The sequence below is a fragment of the Schistocerca serialis genome, chromosome 8 (assembly GCF_023864345.2).
Source record: "Schistocerca serialis cubense isolate TAMUIC-IGC-003099 chromosome 8, iqSchSeri2.2, whole genome shotgun sequence".
NCBI lineage: Eukaryota > Metazoa > Arthropoda > Insecta > Orthoptera > Acrididae > Schistocerca > Schistocerca serialis.
In genome coordinates this window covers 135,297,934-135,318,044 of record NC_064645.1, presented here as the reverse complement: position 1 = coordinate 135,318,044, position 20,111 = coordinate 135,297,934, and the positions used below count along the sequence as shown (strand labels likewise).

At 41.8% G+C, this 20,111-nt stretch overlaps 1 protein-coding gene across 1 annotated transcript in view; it reads left to right on the top strand.

The window, feature by feature from the left end:
- Positions 1-20,111, top strand: part of LOC126416871 (opioid-binding protein/cell adhesion molecule-like) — a gene marked incomplete at its 3' end in the record, with an annotated part of 952,882 nt that overhangs the window by 85,969 nt on the left and 846,802 nt on the right. The gene's annotated exons all lie outside the window — the stretch shown is intronic.

Sequence of the window (20,111 nt, the reverse complement as noted above, 5' to 3'; positions counted from 1 at the left end):
AGGAATAGCGCAGTAGGCAGTACAGTTGAAGAGGAATGGACATTTCTAAAAAGGGCCATCACAGAAGTTGGGAAGGAAAACATAGGTACAAAGAAGGTAGCTGCGAAGACACCATGGGTAACAGAAGAAATACTTCAGTTGATTGATGAAAGGAGGAAGTACAAACATGTCCCGGGAAAATCAGGAATACAGAAATACAAGTCGCTGAGGAATGAAACAAATAGGAAGTGCAGGGAAGCTAAGACAAATTGGCTGCAGGAAAAATGTGAAGACATCGAAAAAGATATGATTGTCGGAAGGACAGACGCAGCATACAGGAAACTCAAAACAACCTTTGGTGACATTAAAAGCATCGGTGGTAACATTAAGAGTGCAACGGGAATTCCACTGTTAAATGCAGAGGAGAGAGCAGATAGGTGGAAAGAATACATTGAAAGCCTCTATGTGGGTGAAGATTTGTCTGATGTGATAGAAGAAGAAACAGGAGTCGATTTAGAAGAGATAGGGGATCCAGTATTAGAATCGGAATTTAAAAGAGCTTTGGGGGACTTACGTTCAAATAAAGCAGAAGGGATTGATAACATTCCATTAGAATTTCTAAAATCATTGGGGGAAGTGGCAACAAAACGACTATTCACGTTGGTGTGTAGAATATATGAGTCTGGGAATATACCATCTGACTTTCGGAAAAGCATCATCCACACAATTCCGAAGACGGCAAGAGCTGACAAGTGCGAGAATTATCGCACAATCAGCTTAACAGCTCATGCATCGAAGCTGCTTACAAAAATAATATACAGAAGAATGGAAAAGAAAATGGAGAATGCGCTAGGTGACGATCAGTTTGGCTTTAGGAAAAGTAAAGGGACGAGAGAGGCAATTCTGACGTTACGGCTAATAATGGAAGCCAGGCTAAAGAAAAATCAAGACACTTTCATAGGATTTGTCGACCTGGAAAAAGCGTTCGACAATATAAAATAGTGCAAGCTGTTAGAGATTCTGGAAAATGTAGGGGTAAGCTAGAGGGATCGCGTCTGGAACGCTATTTACGGTAAGCCGTCCGTTGGGCTGAGAACCCTATGCACAGACGGAGGACGGTCATGGACGATAAACAGAGCCAGCGTGAGCGACGGCCTCTCTTGTAGCGCCGTCAGCTGCCGTGGTCCGCTTGCCCGCCACACAGCGGATAGAGGCCAGACGGTGCAAGGCAAACAGCTGCCCAGACGAGTGTCAACACTGCTGTCTGCGACATCCTGGGAGCACCCTGCAAAATACGGCTGCGGAGCAGGTGGTGCCGGAGCGATCTGGCTCTCGTGAGGGCGTCACAGGCACCACAGCTAGAGCGAAATAAACGAGGAACTGTGTACTTATTTTTGTCTTCTTCTTCTTCTTCTGTTTGTTTTATTGAAGCGTTAGGCACATGCCTTGTGCATTATGTGATATTCACATTTTCCTCGGTTTCCTTTGAGTCTATCGCCTTTCGGGGATGTAATATTTGCTACTTGTCCTAATAACCAGTGCAATACCAATGGACGTGGGGGGGGGGGGGGAGAAGGAGGTACATGGATATGTGGAAGGGGGGGCACCTTATTGCTCCCATTTGGAAAATATTGTGATCTAGTCAATTACTTTATATTTTAAAATGTTGAAAGATTATTAAGTATTTATATTAAAAATGAATTCTTCTACGAGTTAGCGTACTTGTTTCAAGTTTTTCGTCTAAACTAAACCCAAAAATTTATCTCTCAATAGTATATGTCGCTTTCGCCAACGAATGACGTATTTAGTGCTTCCAGGTCTGGGGCTTTACTTACACATCAGTATGTCTTTAAAAAGTATGTTAAGTGTGAAAGTTAACAACAATGAACGAATTATGCGTTATGTAAATATTTTTTTGTAGTGATGGTAAAGTCGGTAGTAAAGTTATTCAACTTACCTTGATACTGCTAAGAGTATGCCAAAAGATATTTTCAGGTTCTTGACCCTACTTGCACATCAGTATCACTTCAAACAGTATGCAGTTAATATAACTGAACAACAATTAACGGATTTTTTTTTGTGATGCACATTTTGGAAAATGCTTTCATATTGCCGATTTTATCTAACCTATTTACTTTGTATGATATTTCATTTCGGTTGACTTAATTCCAACCTCTTATTATTTATACTTTATGCCTAACTCACTTCTGTACACTAAAGTTGGGATACACAGCCCTAAATTTTCATTACTATCCGTGTATGTCTTCCTTGAATCATTTATATTTTAGAATTTTGTTAGTTTTTTCTTTGTATCTCTGTCGTGTCACATTAGATATATATTTGGATTGTACTGATATTTTTTTATCAACGAGAAAATTTTCTTTTGAGGTTTTTATATATTAACAGCCATGGCTTTTTATTTTATGTAAAAAAGTTGTTTAGTAGGAAACGCTGGTTTGACTTACAATAGGGACGGTGGAACACTCTCAGTTTTCATAAATAAGGCGAAACTTTTAAAAAAGAACCCAGACAACAGCGAGAAGGACTCGTGCTCTGCAGGTACCGTAAAACTTAATTATGTATATAGGTAGTACATGTTTAGGTTTTGATGAGTGAGTTTGTGAGTATGAAAATAGTAACTAAATGACCGTATCTTTTGATTACATTGACCTCGATGGTTAAATTTGTTACACCGCTTATGGAAGTAAGACTTAGTATTTGACATAAATTTCAACTTCATACCTCTACCCACTCCGGAGGAAAATGGGTCTTAATTGATGAACATATATACAGATGGAAAACAAATGACAGAAAGTATTTTTATGTTATATAATTACATATTAACAATTTTCGGCCTGTTCTCTTTACATGAACTATGAAAGGATGCTTCTAGCAAAATTTCATGATTATAAATCAAAGGGAAGTAGCCTACTGGTTTTGGTGATTCAGTTTGCCCACATCAAAATACAAGACATATATATCCGTCATGAACCATGGAATGGTGGTGGTGTGGCTTGCATGCCTAAGTGCTACATACAGTCGTACTGTAGGTGAACTACACAGGAGGGGTGGAAGGAGAGTCCAGAAAAGAGGTGTATCAGGGGTGAAAGTTAGTATGACTGACTGATTTGGCCTTGTAACATCAACCAACATGAGCTCACTGTGTGGGAATTGCGAACGGCTGGAAGCAATGGGAACCTGTAAATGTTATTTTTCCTTGGGGTATGCAGCTCTACTGTTTGGTTAAATGGTGACAGCACCATCTGGTAATATGTTCTGGATCTAAAACAGTCGCCCATTTGAATATATGGACAGGGGCTACTCAGAAGGGCTACTCATAAGGGAAAACAGATCTGGCAATCCACAGGCCAGAGTGTGGAATGCTAGTAGATCCCTTAATAGGCAGACAGCTTATGAACTTTGGAAGGGAAATGGAGAAATTGGAGTTAGATATGGTGGGGACTCCAAGTCAGGTGATTACGAGGTTAAAAATATATAATCAAATAGGGGCTGTGCTGGAGTAGCATTAATAATGAATGAGGAAATAATAATGCTGGTAAGGTACTATAAACAGCATAGTGAAAGCATTATTGTAGCCAAGGTAGACGCGAGGCCAGCACAGTAGCACAAGTCCACACGACAAGTAGCTCTGCATATGATGAAGAGACTGAAAAAATTCCTGATAAGATTAAAGAAGTTACTCAAATAGGGGAGGGAAAAATTTGGGGTACTGGAATTCGACCATACTGAAAAGAAGAGAAGGATAAATAGTAGGTGAGTACGGACTAGGGGCAGAGGAATGGAAAAGGAAAGCATCTGGCGGAATTTCACAAAGAGCATAATTTAATCATAGCTAACCCTTGATTTAAGAATAATAAAAGAAGGTTGCATACATGGAAGAGGCCTGGAGGTACCGGGAGGTTAAAAATTGATTGAAAAGTCGTATGACGGAGATCTTAAATTGAAAACATTTCCGGGTGCAGATCTGAACTCTGGCTACAATTTGTTGCTTGTTGTTGTTGTTGTGGTCTTCAGTCCAGAGACTGGTTTGATGCAGCTCTCCATGCTACTCTATCCTGTGCAAGCTTCTTCATCTCCCAGTACTCACTGCGACCTACATCCTTCTGAATCTATTTAGTGTATTCATCTCTTGGTCTCCCTCTACGATTTTTATCCTCCACGCTGCTCTCCAATACTGAATTGGTGATCCCTTGATGCCTCAGAATGTGTCCTACCAACCGATACCTTCTTCTAGTCAAGTTGTGCAACAAATTTCTCTTCTCTCCAATTCTATTCAATACCGCCTCATTTGTTATGTTATCTACCCATCTAATCTTCAGCATGCTTCTGTAGCACGACATTTCGGAAGCTTCTATTCTCTTCTTGTCTAAACTATTTATCGTCCACGTTTCACTTCCCTACATGGCTACACTTCATACAACACTTAAATCTATACTCGATGTTAAAAAATTTCTCTTCTTCAGAAACGCCTTCCTTGCCATTGCCAATCTACGTTTTATATCCTCTCTACTTCGACCATCATCAGTTATTTTGCTCCCCAAATAGCAGAACTCATTTACTACTTTAAACGTCTGATTCCCTAACCTAATACCCTCAGCATCACCAGATTTAATTAGACTGCATTCCATTATCCTCGTTTTGCTTTTGTTGATGTTCATTTGTTGCTTATGAACTGTAAATTAAAACTGAAGAAATAGGAAAAAGGTAGGAAATTAAGGATAAGAGACTTGTATAAGCTGAAAGAATCAGAGCTAGTTGGGAGTTTCAGAGGGAGCATTAGGCAAGAGGTAACTGGAACAGGGGAAAGCAATGCAGTAGATGACTAATGGGTAGCTTTGAAAGATGAAATAGTGAAGGCAGAAGAGGATCAAATAGGTAAAAAGGCAAGGACTAGTAAAAATTCTCGGATGTCGTAGGAGACATTGAATTTAACTGATTAAGGGAGAAAAAATGCACCAAACGAAGCAGACGAAAAGAAATACAGACGTCCAAAAAATATTGACAGAAAATGCAAAATGATTAAGCAGGAATGTCTAGAGGACAACTATAATGGTATAGAAGCATCTGTAACTGTGGAAAAGGTAGATACCGTCTATAGCAAAATTAAAGGGAAGTTTGGAAGAAAGAGAAGAAGCGGCATGAATACCATGAGCTCAAGTATGAAACCAGTTCTAGGCAAAGAAGGGAAAGCTAAAAGATGGAGGAGTATATAACAGACTTATACGAGGGCATTGTCCATGAAGGCAATATTATAGACAGAGAAGAACACGTAGGGGAGATGAAATAGGAGGTATTGTACTATGAAAAGAATTTTATAGAGCATCGAAAGACTTAAGTTGACACAAGCCGTGTGGAGAAGACATAATCTTACAAGTACTGATATCTCTGGGAGAACCAGCCACAAAAAAACTCTTCCAGCTGGTATGCATTCATTATTTTTAAAGTCGAGATGCCCTCAGACATCAAGAAAAACGTAATACGTTCAGTTACAAAGTAAGTGGGTGCTGACTGGTGTGAATGTTATCTATCAGTTACGTACGTAATTGTTACAAAACATTGAGATGGATTTTTTACAGAACAATGGTAAAACTGGCAGAAGCCGACGCGGGGAATATCAGTTTTCATTCCAGCGAAACAATCGAGGCAATGCTGCGCCGACAACTTATTAGATAAGATAAGCTAAGGGAAAGGAAGCCAAACCTTCTTTCATAACTTTTGTAGATTTGGAGAAAGCTTTTGTGAATGTCGACTGGAATAAAGTCACTGAAAGTCTAAGAGTAGCAGCGGTAAAATACAGGAAGCGAAAAAATTATATGTAATTTGCACAAGCAGATGGCAGCTGTAATAGTCGAAGCAGTGGTTGAGAAAGGAGTGAGTGAGGGTTGTAGCCTATCTCTGAAGATATTTAATCCGTACAGTGACAAGCTCTAACGATACAGAGTTTAGGCAGAATGAATAAAGGCTTTGGGTTTGCCGGTAACATTGTAATTCAGTCAGAGCCAGAAGAGCCTAAGAGACAGCAAAGGAGCAGTTGAACAGTGAGGAGAAAGAAGGTTGTAAGGTAAATATCAACAAAACGGAACAAGGGTAATGAAGTATAATCAAATTAAGTCAGGCGATACTGAGGGAATTAAATTAGAAAACAAGACGCTAGAACTATTAGATGAGTTTTGCTATTTGGGCAGCAAAATAACTGATGACAGCCTAAGTTGAGAGAATATGAAATGCAGACCGGCAAGGGCAGGAAAGTCATTTCTGAAGGAAAGAGGTTTATTAACCCTTAATACACATTTAAGTGCGCGAAATATTTTTCTGGAGATATTTGTCTGGAGTGTAGCTTTCTATGGACGTGAAACGGGACGATAAACAGTTCAGACAAGAAGAGAATAGAAACATTTGCAATGTGAGAGATCACGTAACCGTAGATCACGTAACCAGTGAGAAAGTAAGGAATAGAATTAGGGAGAAAATAAATTTGTGGCATAACCCGACTGACTAAAAGAAGGGATCGGTTGATATGACACATTATGAAGGATCAAGGGAAGTTGGAGGGTGGGTGTAAAAATTGTGGTGGGAGGCGTTGAGATGAATGTAGTAAACAGATTCAAGAGGGGTAGGTTAAAGTAGCTATTCAAAGGGTAAAGAGACTTGCAAAGATTATAACTGCATGGATAGCTACTTCAAAGTACTCATCGGAATTATGACCACGACAATAACAAATAGCCGTATCTTTCGGTTGCACTGGATTAGAAACTTACATTTTTTTTACGTTGCCAAGGAACCACAGACGGCCGTGGAAGAGATCTTCTAAGGGTTCCGACTGAGGTAACGAACTATAAAAAAATCAACAATTAACAAAAACATTATTACTGTGAAATTAGATCAGATATAAGTACAATGTCCCACAATGTATATAAGTAGCAGTTTCAAAACATGCTTTCTCGATATGTACCCTTCATAGGAATGTAGCTAAAAACATCTCCCCTATAAAATAAGATGGCCAAATGCATACTCATTATCTGTCCATGTTAGTGAACTGCTGAAGTAGACGAATTGCTTTACACGTGCAGTGGTAACTAACTACCGCTTCAGCGCGACCTTATTTCCTATACGTTGAAAGACGTGTGTTTCGTACGGAGAAAGTGATGAGTGTCATTATCTCGAACAAAGATACGGCACTTAAGTTCGAAGTGAGATGCATAGTCCCACAATGAGATATTCACTTTCTGTGAGTTCCTACAAAAATTTCTTTTGCGATTCATATGTTGAATCGACAGGCGGCGAAGACGTACGTCCTAAAAATGCGATCATTGCCTTCCACTGTTACTTTACTTCACCAGCGTGAGAATTTTCACATTCAGTGCAAGTTACTAAAAATGGATCTGAGCACTACGGGACTCAACATCTATGGTCATAAGTCCCCTAGAACTTAGAACTACTTAAACCTAACTAACCTAAGGACATCACACAACACCCAGTCATCATGAGGCAGAGAAAATCCCTGACCCCGCCGGGAATCGACCCCGGGAACCCGGGCGCGCGAAGCGAGAACGCTACCGCACGACCACGAGCTGCGGACTGCAAGTTACTGGTCCATAACACAGGCCTTTGTGACTGAGGCTGTGACTCTGCTTTTGTTCGGTTAATGATAGAGGTAACGGATTAAATTCCAGTAGGCACTAATTCGCCGGCAAGCGGTGCATTAGAGTACCCTCATCGCCTGGTTTTGGTCCAGCGTCATGTGCTCAACCGAAAACCTCAGCACAGTGTGTCATGGATTCACATGATGTTAAATTGTATATGAAGGTCCGTTCCTCTGACGGGGATATTAATGTAGATCATCCCAGTAATGGTATTCTAGAGGAGAAGCGTTTTCAAACACAACAATCAAACCTCTTATGCACTCATACCATCTGTGATTAGCAGACACACCTTAGTCATACGATTCACTCTTCACGAAGGAAGGCGCACTTATGTTCTGAGTTATGCGAGCGAAGCAACTACTCTCAAAAATTTCACAGCTGTCAGTATCCTACGACGTTACTTGGATTGTGCCACACAGCAAGAGTCGGTAACTCGCAAGCGTGCAGTTTATGGTCGATACTTCAATTTGAATTTGCTGCTGTCATAAATGCTACTGCACTGCCTCAACATAGAAGGAACGCATCCTACTCACCTTACTATCTATTTTTATTGACGAATTAGCGTGCTTGATAATGAAAGCATCGCTTGGGAAAAGGCAAGACAGTTTAATTGGATATGTCGACGTAAAAAGCGTTCGACAGTGAAAAATTTTGCATGATTTTTGGGATTCTCATGAAAAGATGTGAGAGCTTCAGGGAATGATGATTGGCAATACACGAAATAAATAAGAGGAGAGTAAGAAAAGGAAACCAAAAACGAAATGCTCGGATTAGACTGGGTATAAGGTAGAGTGAAATGTTTAACATGTAAGGTTAAAACTATACATCAAGAGTCAATGACGAAAATAAAATAAAAAACGAAGAAATGAACAGACTAATGAGCACACACTATAGTCTGAGAGTAAACCAAAGAATGATGAAACTAATGATGGGTAGCAGAAATGAAATTATTGACAAACATAATATCAAAATTGTGGATCAAGAAGTAGACAAAGTTAAGTAATTTCGCTCGATTGGAAGCGAAACAACACATGAGAGACGAAGCATGGAGGACATATAAGTCGAATTAGGTCAAGCGGAGACGGCATAACTGGTTAACAAAAGATTAGTACTGTCAAAGACAGACTTTAATATCAGGAAGAAATTCCTGAGAGTGTACGTTCTCAGAGCAGTTTAGAATGGAATTGAATGATGGACTGTGTGCAGCCGGAAAGGAAGGGAGTGGAAGTGTTTGAAATGTGGTGCTATCGAATGTTGTTGTGAACTAGGTGGACTGTAGGATTCTCCATAAAACTGGTGTGGAAAGAAACATATGGAAAACTCTCAGAAAAAGAAGAGAAATGTACATATGTTAAGACATCAGGGAAAAAATTCCACGATAGCTGATGGCTTATATAGGGTAAAAACTGTAGGGGAAGACAGAGATTGGAATATGGAGAAGAAATAACAGAGGTCATAGCGTGTAAGTGATTCTTTGAAATGAAGAGGTTGGCACAAGACAGAAATTCGTAGCGGACCACATCAGACTAGTCGAAAGACCGATGACATTGAAAAATATGGCTGGACAGCACCTAAAATATTCCCTCATGCAGACTTTTCCTCCAAAAGAAAAAGATACGAGCAGTTCTCAATTGCACCGTATCTGGAAGAGACGTGGACTGTTTACACTCAAATGTACACAGACGGATCAAAAACAGGTAGGAAAAATTACACTGGCTGCACCTTCTTCCGTTCATGAACTACGTAAGGAAGAAAGCATTTGTAGCTCAAACATTTAGACTTATCGATTTAGTAATATACATAACCATTCTCTAAACATCCAAAGCATTAATAACAGAACATCATCTAAAACTGCTAATCAGTGAAATGCCAAATGAATGAGATGAAAGATTATGAGAAAGAGCTACCTCCCATGCTAGTGGTACTTCATTGGAGCAACTAATGGTACCTAACTAATGGAAAAAAAGCTGAGGTTATTCCTGTTTACAAAAACCATCGTCGGACAGATGGGCATAATTATAGTTCGGTATGACTGTTGAATTATGAAGCGCTTTGTAGTCGTGCATTTTGACCTGTTTAGAGAATGAAAATCTGCTACACAAAGTTCGGCATTTTTTCCAAGCGCATAGGTCTTGCGAAGCTGAGCTACGAGGGTTGTACCAAAAGTAACGTTCTCAGTGAGCTACAGCCTCGAGGAAAGGTGCTAGGCTAAATCCGACAACAATGCCGTGCGCAGTGGTTCCACCACTCTTGAGCCCACCCATCCGCCATTCGCTATTTCGCTCAGTGTTGGCTTGGCAGCCATCAGAGATGGAAGTGTTGATCGCTGCTCCCGCCAAGTGCGAGGCTGGAGCAGTACTCCAGATTCTCCATACAAGGAATAACTTCCGCCCGTGGAGATTCATCGGCAACTGACTGAGGTTTATGGTGACTCTTCACCATGTTCCTTCAGCACATCCGCAAATGTTGCAGGGCTTTTGCTAAGGGTCGCACGGAAGTTCACGATGAAGAACGGAGTGGAAGACAGCCGGTTTCGTATGCGATTGTCCAGAATATCAACAGTGAGCTGCTCAAAGGCCGTGAGGGTCACTGTCTGTTAACTTGTTGAACGCATTCCTGAAGCTTCACATGGCACAATTGAAAGAACTTTAACAGAAACGTTGGGTTATGACAAGGTGTTTGCTCGCTGGTCCCCCAGATGCTGACTGACGGACACAAGGAGCAACGCCTCGACTGTGCTCGCAAGTTTGTTCGACAATGTGAGGGGGGAGGCAACAAGGAGAAGTTGTTGTGCTCTGTCATCACGGGAGATGGAACGTGGGTGTTTCATCACACCCCCAAAAACAAAACAACAATCTCGTCAGTGGCGTCACTCCATTTCACAGCCACCAAAGTAATTCAAACTAACGCAGTTGGCAGGAAAGGTTATGGCGACTGTGTTTTGGCATCGGAAGGGGGTATTCATCGATTTCAAGCAACCTGGGACGACAATAGACTCAGATATTTTGAAAAAAATGGTTCAAATGGCTCCGAGCACTATGGGACTTAACATCTGTGGTCATCAGTCCCCTAGAACTTAGAACTACTTAAACCTAACTAACCTAAGGACATTACACACATCCATGCCCGAGGCAGGATTCGAACCTGCGACCGTAGCAGTCGCGCGGTTCCAGACTGCGCGCCTAGAACCGCTAGACCACCGCGGCCGGCTCAGATATTTTGAAACATTGACCCAAATTCGGCGAGCAGTCTAGAATCGCCGGAGAGGACGATTGATGGAGGGAGCAGTGCTTCTTCACGACAACGCTCGACCCTAGGTCGTTCGTCAAACACAGGAGCTTTTGAAGAAATTTGGGTGAACTGTTATGCGCCATGCCCCGTACAGCCAGGACTTAGCGTTTATCACTTCTTCCCCAAGCTAAAGCAATACTTCGGTGGCAAACGCTTTATGAGCGGGGACGAAGTGCGAGCAGAGGTCACACACTTCTTCAGTGGGTTGGCAGGAGACTTCTTCGACTTAGGAATATAAAAGCTGGAACATCGTCTTCAAAAGTGTGCCGAAAAAATGGAGATTATCATGTTAACAGAATCTTCCGTCGGTTCTTGGTAGAATAACATTATAATAAATGAAAATCACCAGTTCGCTTTTGTTTGCCATTATAGAGCAAAAGCAAACTAGTGTTTTTCATTTGTTATAATGGAGACTATGTTGAAAAATATACAAAAGTGTAAGCTTTTCAACGATGTATAAATTAATAACAAAAAACAATGTTTTCTATTTGTAAAAAATGTGGGATCCTTACTTTTGGTATAAACCTCGTATTTCTCTTTGTCTGCCTTTACGCTACTGTTCACCATCCACCATCATATAAAGTTAGGGCAAATGGGCATCCCAAGGAAATTTTTTAAAAATAATGTATTAAGAAAATCAAATTTAAAATTTTTATTTTATATGACTGAACATCTTATATCTTAGGGTGGAACGATACAACTTTAACTGTTTTTATTTTATTTTATTTTCAGCCCAGGAAAACTGAAATAATTGCTGGTGCATTAATGGCCGTTTGCCCCAAACTGTAGGGGCAAACAGACACTGACTTCTTCATCACTCTCATCATTGGAACCATTCTGGCAGACAAAATAGGGGTCAATAACATTTCGAACACACACAACATAAAGCGAGAAAGAAAAGTCTCGACACTGCACTCAGTTTCCTTCGTGGTTGTATACTGTTCTACACACATTGCATTCTTATTGGTATCACATTTTGCATTTTTCGCTAGTTTCTTGGTTGCTGCTCTAGCCCTGTTTCTCTTTTAGATCAGGAATGAAAGAAGGATCTGTCAGAATGAGTAATTTTCCCATCTTCTGTTTGTTGTTGGCAGATCCTGAAGCCAGTGGCACAGGAATGACATTCTTGAAACTACTTCTCCCATTCGCTGTGTCTTTGGTGACCTCTTTCGTTGGCTGAGCCTGCAGTTCCTCTACTCGATTATTTCCTTACATAGTTGTCACATGAGGGTCTCTGCTGTCTCATACTCAGGATTTGGTATTGTGGAGTTTGTGGATCTTCACGCACAGTTGCGGGAGCAAACACGTTCTCCTGCAAGCGACTGGGTTTTAAGCAATGAATCCCACAAGAATTGAAGACATTTACAACGATCCTGATTGTAGCTGCATGGTTCCATGCTTCAGCAAAAATAGCTTTAAATCTTACTTTATTAATTCCTTTCCCTGGGTTTCTTCTGACGTACTCACTACAGCCATCATTGTAGAATGTCTTTAGCAGAGCAAAGAAAGAGACGTCGAGGTGCTATAGCCTTTGAGTATTGTGTGGGAGCAAACACAACAGATACACAGTGTTGGCTACAGACTTCTCCAGAGTAGGAGAATCTGAACAATGTGAGCCATGGCCATCCACTATGGGAACGACAGGTCCAGGAGGCTTCGCGTTAATAAAATGGTCTTAGAACTCAGAGAAATATTCACATTTCACATACCTACTCTATGAAAGAACTGCTTTCGTACTGGGAGGTATACCTTAGCTAGCAGTTGTCCTTAGACCATAACCAAAAACTTTTCAAATGTATGTGAAATCCTATGGGATTTAACTGCTAAGGTCATCAGTCCCTAAGCTTACACACTACGTAACCTAAATTATCCTAAGGACAAACACAAACATCCATGCCCGAGGGAGGACTCGAACCTCCGCCGGGACCATACCATAACCCTTTCATACAAACTGAAGGAGGAATATACCAGTTTCGATTACAGACCATTCTGTAATTAAATATGGTGTACAATCACGACTACTAACATTTATTAGAATTAAAATTACTAGTTAGTCAAATATATTTGTAAGCCCACCACAGTTTTTAGTTAAGAAAAAATTAATTTGTCCGTTTGCCCCCACGAAGTCCGTCTGCCCTCCCCCACACAAATATAAATACGTAGTTGCTGATCTTTTATTACTGTTCATTAAAATTGGTTCAATGAAAAAAAAATATGAATTAAAATTTATCCATCTTCAAGTATTTTATGTGTTATAGAAATTCTTATAGAACACACACATCAGTTTAAAAAGTTGAACCAGGGGAAATAAGAACCCGCGCCTCTCGTGTAGGAGGATAGCGCTCTACCACAGAGCCGCACTATTTCTCTAGTAAGTAGTCGTTCTTCAACGTGTTAAAAATGATCTGGAAACTTCAAAGTGGATTTTCTTGTTACTATTTGAGAGCTAAATCAGATCGCCCTCTCTTATTGATAAATATAAAACCATACAAAAACCCATTTGCCGTGTGGCCTCCTTTTCAGAACTGCTTTGCAGGGTCGCAGCGGTTGGATGAAGTAAGAGTAATGATCTAAAAAAATCCGCCCTTGAAACGCATAATTGCTGTTGTAAACGAAATGACTGCTGTGATCATACACGGAATGCAGGAAGTGATATGACATGTAAATACCTAAGCCCGCTCAGTCATGGAGGAGATTTCTACAAGACGAAGGCTCAAGTCACTTTGCTTAATGAAGTTTAAAAGAAACTGTCGGAAACACCTAATGATTCTCCTCCTGTGATAGCCACGCTGCGAGGTATTCTGACCAAATCGAACGGAGTGACAGGACTTACGTCTGCCGCAGCTTGTCGACAGCATCAGCACATCAGGTGTGGTGTGATGAGCTGTTACTCTAAATCCAGCTCCGTGGCTCTGTTGCGTGTCAGCATAAAAAGTGTCTTCATCTCTCTCCCACAATCAGGTTACTTCCAAAACATGTTACATTTACTCAAATGTCCCTTCACCAATGGAAAAGCATGGGCAGTAATTAAACAATAAAATTTTAGAGACAGTGTTTTAACATCATACCTAGCTGATAATTTTTAACTCCTCCATTGAGGTGCCTACCCATGTATGAAACTTTGAGTACTGTAATTCAAAACTCAAACCAAATTACAATTTTTTATGTTACCTAATGAGGTGCCTTCCCCAGGATGCAAGAGAGAGAATTTATAATCAACGAGGATTGGAACACAGTTGACGTCATACCTCCCCGACAAGAGGAGAAAGAAAACTAACAACAATTGTCGCATAATTTTCAGACGTGAAAACAGGGAGATAGCTATCTTTCGCCCAGGATCACTTCAGCCACCTTTCTCAGAAAGTCGGTCGGCCAAAAACTCATCGCCATGTTATTATTTTACCAGAGATAACGGATTTAACATCGAGTACAGATTTAAGTGTCAGGAAGTCGTTTCTGAAAGTATTTGTATGGGGTGTACCCATGTGTGGAAGTGAAACATGGACGATAAATAGTTTGGACAAGAAGAGAATAGAAGCTTTCGAAATGTGGAGCTACAGAATAATGCTGAAGATTAGATGGGTAGATCACATAACTAATGAGGAAGTATTGAATAGAATTGGGGAGAAGAGGAGTTTGTGGCACAACTTGACAAGAAGAAGGGACCGGTTGGTAGGACATGTTCTGAGGCATCAAGGGATCACAAATTTACCATTGGAGGGCAGCGTGGAGGGTAGAAATCATAGAGGGAAACCAAGAGATGAATACAATAAGCAGATTCAGAAGGATGTAGGTTGCAGTAAGTACCGGGAGATGAAGAAGCTTGCACAGGATAGAGTAGCATGGAGAGCTGCATCAAACCAGTCCCAGGACTGAAGACCACAACAACAAGAGCAACAACAACATTGATAGATATCATAACATTGTCTCCCAACCTGAGCTTTTGTTAAAAGAGTCTCGCGTTATACACAGCAAAGTTTGCTGTTCAAAAGACCTTGAGCCGCACGCACCTGGTGCCAGAGTGAACAATGCTGTATGGCTGCCAAATTTTCTCTGCCAAATAGTGGGCAAGACACATCCCTCTGGTCCGGGTAGCAATCTCTAAGGACCACACACACACGCAGAATGGTCCTCTGACACACTCACCAAGTGGGTCAGCCACGATTCGTCCGGCTGTCTGTGAGCTATGGGCTCACTGTCGGGTCCGTTGTTTGGCTAGTTCCGTCGAATCGATTGGTGGACCTCTACCTGCTTCCTTGACCACTCAGTCGTTGCGGACAGGCAGTATTCATTGAACAGTCTCCGGTGTCCAAACATAGTTGGATGGATCGGCGAGAGAAAAGGTGGGCAGGTCTGGGGACCATTTCAGCTGTCAGTGGCCATCTAGAAGTCGCCCCATCCCCCGAGAGACGAGCCTTCAACCTTAAGCGTTAAACAGCGTATGTCACTGCTTGCTGCGTTAAACGCCGCATGCCACTGCTTGCTGCAGGTATGTGACAACTGACTTTTTCATAGTACTGCGATATCTATTTATAATATCAGACATTATATGTGGAAGAATAGTGAACGGAACTTGCCAAGCAATTTAGAATGGCTTTCGGGCTTTCTACATGTGTTTCCCCAAAGAAGATGATGTCAAACCAATAGTCAAATGTATTTTGGAGAAATGGAAGTGTGTCGGCTGTATACATGGAAAGCATGTGAGAATGAAGAATCCGCAACATTAAGCAGAAGTTATGGTACCTTATGTTCTCTTGGGCGGTGAAAGCTATCCATTAAAGGCTTACCTGACGAGATCAGTACAAGTGACAAAACTTGGACCAATGAAAACAGTTTTTTACAAGCGTCTTTCAGAGGTGTGGCAAATGGTAGAGTGTGCATTTGGAATGATGAGAAATTAATAGAGACAGCTGCAAAGAATTATCGAAATTGAAAATCTATTATTGTTGGCATTATAGTCAAATGTTCAAATGTGTGTGAAATCTTATGGGGACTTAACTGCTAAGGTCATCAGTCCCTAAGCTTACACACTACTTAACCTAAATTATCCTAACGGCAAACACACACACACATGCCCGAGGGAGGACTCGAACCTCCGCAGGGACCAGCCGCACAGTCCATGACTGCAGTGCCTAGAATGTTCGGCTAATCCCACGCGGCATTATAGTCAAATGTATGAACTTGATACACAACATCGTATTTGATAAGGAGACGGAAGAACCAGCAGCTGCATTCACTTGCCATCTAACGCAGTCGGCAAAAAGATACGTTTCTGTGGACGAGAAAGTGGAGTACCATATTTCATCCGAGACAAACTTACGACTTTCCTATGTATCGAGGGAAGGAAGGGCATGAATGGAGTACTTTACAGAATACTCTTTATACCAGGTGGAAATACACTGAACCGCCAAAGAAGCTGGTATAGGCATGTCTAAACAAATACAGAAATATGTAAACAGGCAGAATATGGCGCTGCTGTTGGTAACGCCTATCTAAGACAAGTGTCTGCCGCTTACTGCTGCTACAGTGGCAGCTTATCAACGTTTCAGTGAGAACGAGATTTTCACTCTGCAGCGGAGTGTGCGCTGATATGAAACATCCTGGCAGATTAAAACTGTGTGCCGGACCGAGACTCGAACTCGGGACCTTTGCCAGGAAGTTTCATATCAGCGCACACTCCGCTGCAGACTGAAAATCTCATTCTGGAAACATCCCCCTGGCTGTGGCTAAGCCATGTCTCCGCAATATCCTTTCTTTCAGGAGTGCTACTTCTGCAAGGTTCGCAGGAGAGCTTCTGTAAAGTTTGGAAGGTAGGAGAGGAGATACTGGCAGAAGTAAAGCTGTGAGGACGGGGCGTGGGTCGTGCTAGGGTAGCTCAGTTGGTAGAGCACTTGCCGGCGAAAGTCAAAGGTCTCGAGTTCGAGTCTCGGTCCGACACACAGTTTTAATCTGCCAGGAAGTAACATTTAAGTGAGTTTGGACGTGGTGTTATAGTCGGCACACGAGCGATGCGCCATGGGCCACAGCATCTCCAACGTAGCGATGATGTGATGATTTTCCCGAACGACCATTTCGCGAGTGTACCGTGAATATCAGGAATCTGGTAAAACATCAAATCTCTGATATCGCTGCGGCCGGAAAAAGATCCTGCAAGAACAAGACCAACGACTGAAGAGAATCGTTCAAACTAAAGAAAGTGCAACGATTCCGCAAAGTGCTTCAGATTTCAATGCTGGGCCATCAACATGCGGCAGTGTGTGAATGCTTAAAAGAAGTATCATCGACATGGGCTTTGGGAGCCGAAGGCCAACTCGTATACCCTTGACGACTGTACGACAAAGCTGTACGCCTCGCCTGGGCCCGTCAACACCGATATTGGACTGTTGCTGACTGTAAACATGTTGCCTAGTCGGACGAATCCCGTTTTAAATTGTATTCAAATTGTATCGAGTGGCTGGTCGTGTACGGGTTTGGGGACAACCTCGTGAATCTGTGGACCCTGCATGTCAGCAGGTGACTGTTCAAGCTGGTGGAGGCTCTGTAACTGTGTAGGGCGTGTGCAGTTGGAGCGATATAGGACCACTAATATGTCTACATACGACTCCGACAAGTGACACGTACGTGAGCATCCTGTCTGATCACCAGCATCCATTCATGTCCATTGTGCATTTCGACGGAGTTGGGAAATTCCATCAGGACAAGGAGACACCCCACACGTCCAGAACTGCTACAGGGTGGCTCCAGGAACACTCTTCTGAGTTTAAACACATCCGCTGGCCGACAAACTCACGTTATTGAGCATATTTGGGATGTCTTGCAACGTGTGATTTAGAAGAGTTCTCCATCTCCTCGTCCTCTTATTTATGGACCGCCCTGCAGGATTCTTGGTGTGAATTCTCTCCAGCACTATTTCAGACATTCTTCTTGCTCGCCTGGGCCCTGCACGATATGAGGCAGGTGTACCAGTTTCTTCTCTCTTCAGTGTATGACTGAAGGCGTTCTTCTCAACTTTGTTTTTAAATACAGTTGTTTTAAACATTCATTGAATGGTATTGCACGTCATGTATTCTGGCGTTAGGAACTTGCTTATTCTGTGTAAGAAATATTAGTAAATAATAATAGTGATGCTGTCAGTGTTGGTTGGTAATATTTACTGGCAGAATGCAACCTAACACCAGATTGCGTACTTACGGCTATCTTATGTGGCCGTTTTTCAGTAAGACTTGAAAAGAGAGAGAGATTATTAACTGATCACCGATGCGTCGGTTCTCGATTGTCTTCAGGAGACGTACGGATTGATTGCGCGAATAATTGACCTTTTGACCAGTATTGCCTTTACGCAATCATAATCTTCGATGAAAATACCTAAGGGACCTATTTGAATATAAAAATGGAAATGAAAGCAAATTAGTGGAATTTCGTAAGAGAAAGATTAACAGATCGGAAGTTGAACACGTTAGTGGTCTCCCAAATAAAAAATGGTTCAAATGGCTCTGAGCACTATGGGACTTAACTTCTAAGGTCATCAGTCCCCTAGAACTTAGAACTACTTAAACCTAACTAAACTAAGGACATCACACACATCCATGCCCGAGGCAGGATTCGAACCTGCGACCGTAGCGGTCGTGGGGTTCAAGACTGTAGCGCCTAGAACCTCTTCCGGCTCTCCCAAATACTATCGAGACTCCGCGATAAAGAGCAAACCTGTAACAAAGCTCATATACAATTTGAATATAATTTTCGGTTAGTGAAACAAAGGAATAAGAAGAAAATTACTGCATCGTAAAATATTGATATATTTTGAACAAATTGGCTTTAAACTTCTAGACATTGACAAATACATAATAAATGCATGACTTGCATCCGATCTTTTGTACATGGCGAAGTCCAATAAACGCTGGTTTGTCAGGCCGTACCTTCTTAAAAATTAAATGTCCTTGCGTCTGGTCCCGGCGGAGGTTCGAGTCCTCCCTCGGGCATGGGTGTGTGTGTGTGTTTGTCCTTAGGATAATTTGGGTTAAGTAGTGTGTAAGCTTAGGGACTGATGACCTTAGCAGTTAAGTCCCATATGATTTCACACACATTTGAACATTTTTTGTCCTTGCGTGTGCGTAAGTCCAGTGTATCCTCACCCGAGTTACCGAAATGTTTGTTCGTCGTTTCACATAGTTTTTACACAAAATAAAAATACAACTTGTAACAATGCTGTGCAGTACGTCTTAACATGTCGGCGACCAAATTTACAAGGGATAATGAAGTCTCTAGAATATTTCTTAACAAAAGATAGATTGTTCTTTCTTCTGTTTCGCAGCTTCTTGCTATCAAGCGCTGCGGGAATGATTTTAAATATCTGCGCCCAGCGGGTCATAGTGTTCATTTAGAGTATTTAAACGCTGGACGCGCGTTTTGGTATAGGCGCACATAGTATTACAGTATATCTATAGCAGTTTCTAGTAAAAATGTGTCATATATTCATTAAATGTGATCGCAAAATATTATGTCTTTTGCTTGATTATGGTTAGGTTTTCCACTTAGGTACATTACATACCACGTCCTCTGCAACATGTGCAGGGCTATTACAAATGATTGAAGCGATTTCATAAATTCACTGTAGCTCCATTCATTGACATATGGTCACGACACACTACAGATTCGTAGAAAATCTCAGAAAGTTTTTTTCGGCTGAAGCCGCACTTCAGGTTTCTGCCGCCAGAGCGCTCGAGAGCGCAGTGAGACAAAATGGCGACAGGAGCCGAGAAAGCGTATGTCGTGCTTGAAAAGCACTCACATCAGTCAGTCACAACAGTGCTACGACACTTCAGGACGAAGTTCAACAAAGATCCACCAACTGCTAACTCCATTCGGCGATGGTATGCGCAGTTTAAAGCTTCTGGATGCCTCTGTAAGGGGTAATCAACGGGTCGGCCTGCAGTGAGCGAAGAAACGGTTGGACGCGTGCGGGCAAGTTTCAGGCGTAGCCCGCGGAAGTCGACGAATAAAGCAAGCAGGGAGCTAAACGTACCACAGCCGACGGTTTGGAAAATCTTACGGAAAAGGCTAAAGCAGAAGCCCTACCGTTTACAATTGCTACGAGCCCTGACACCCGATGACAAAGTCAAACGCTTTGAATTTTCGGCGCGGTTGCAACAGCTCATGGAAGAGGATGCGTTCAGTGCG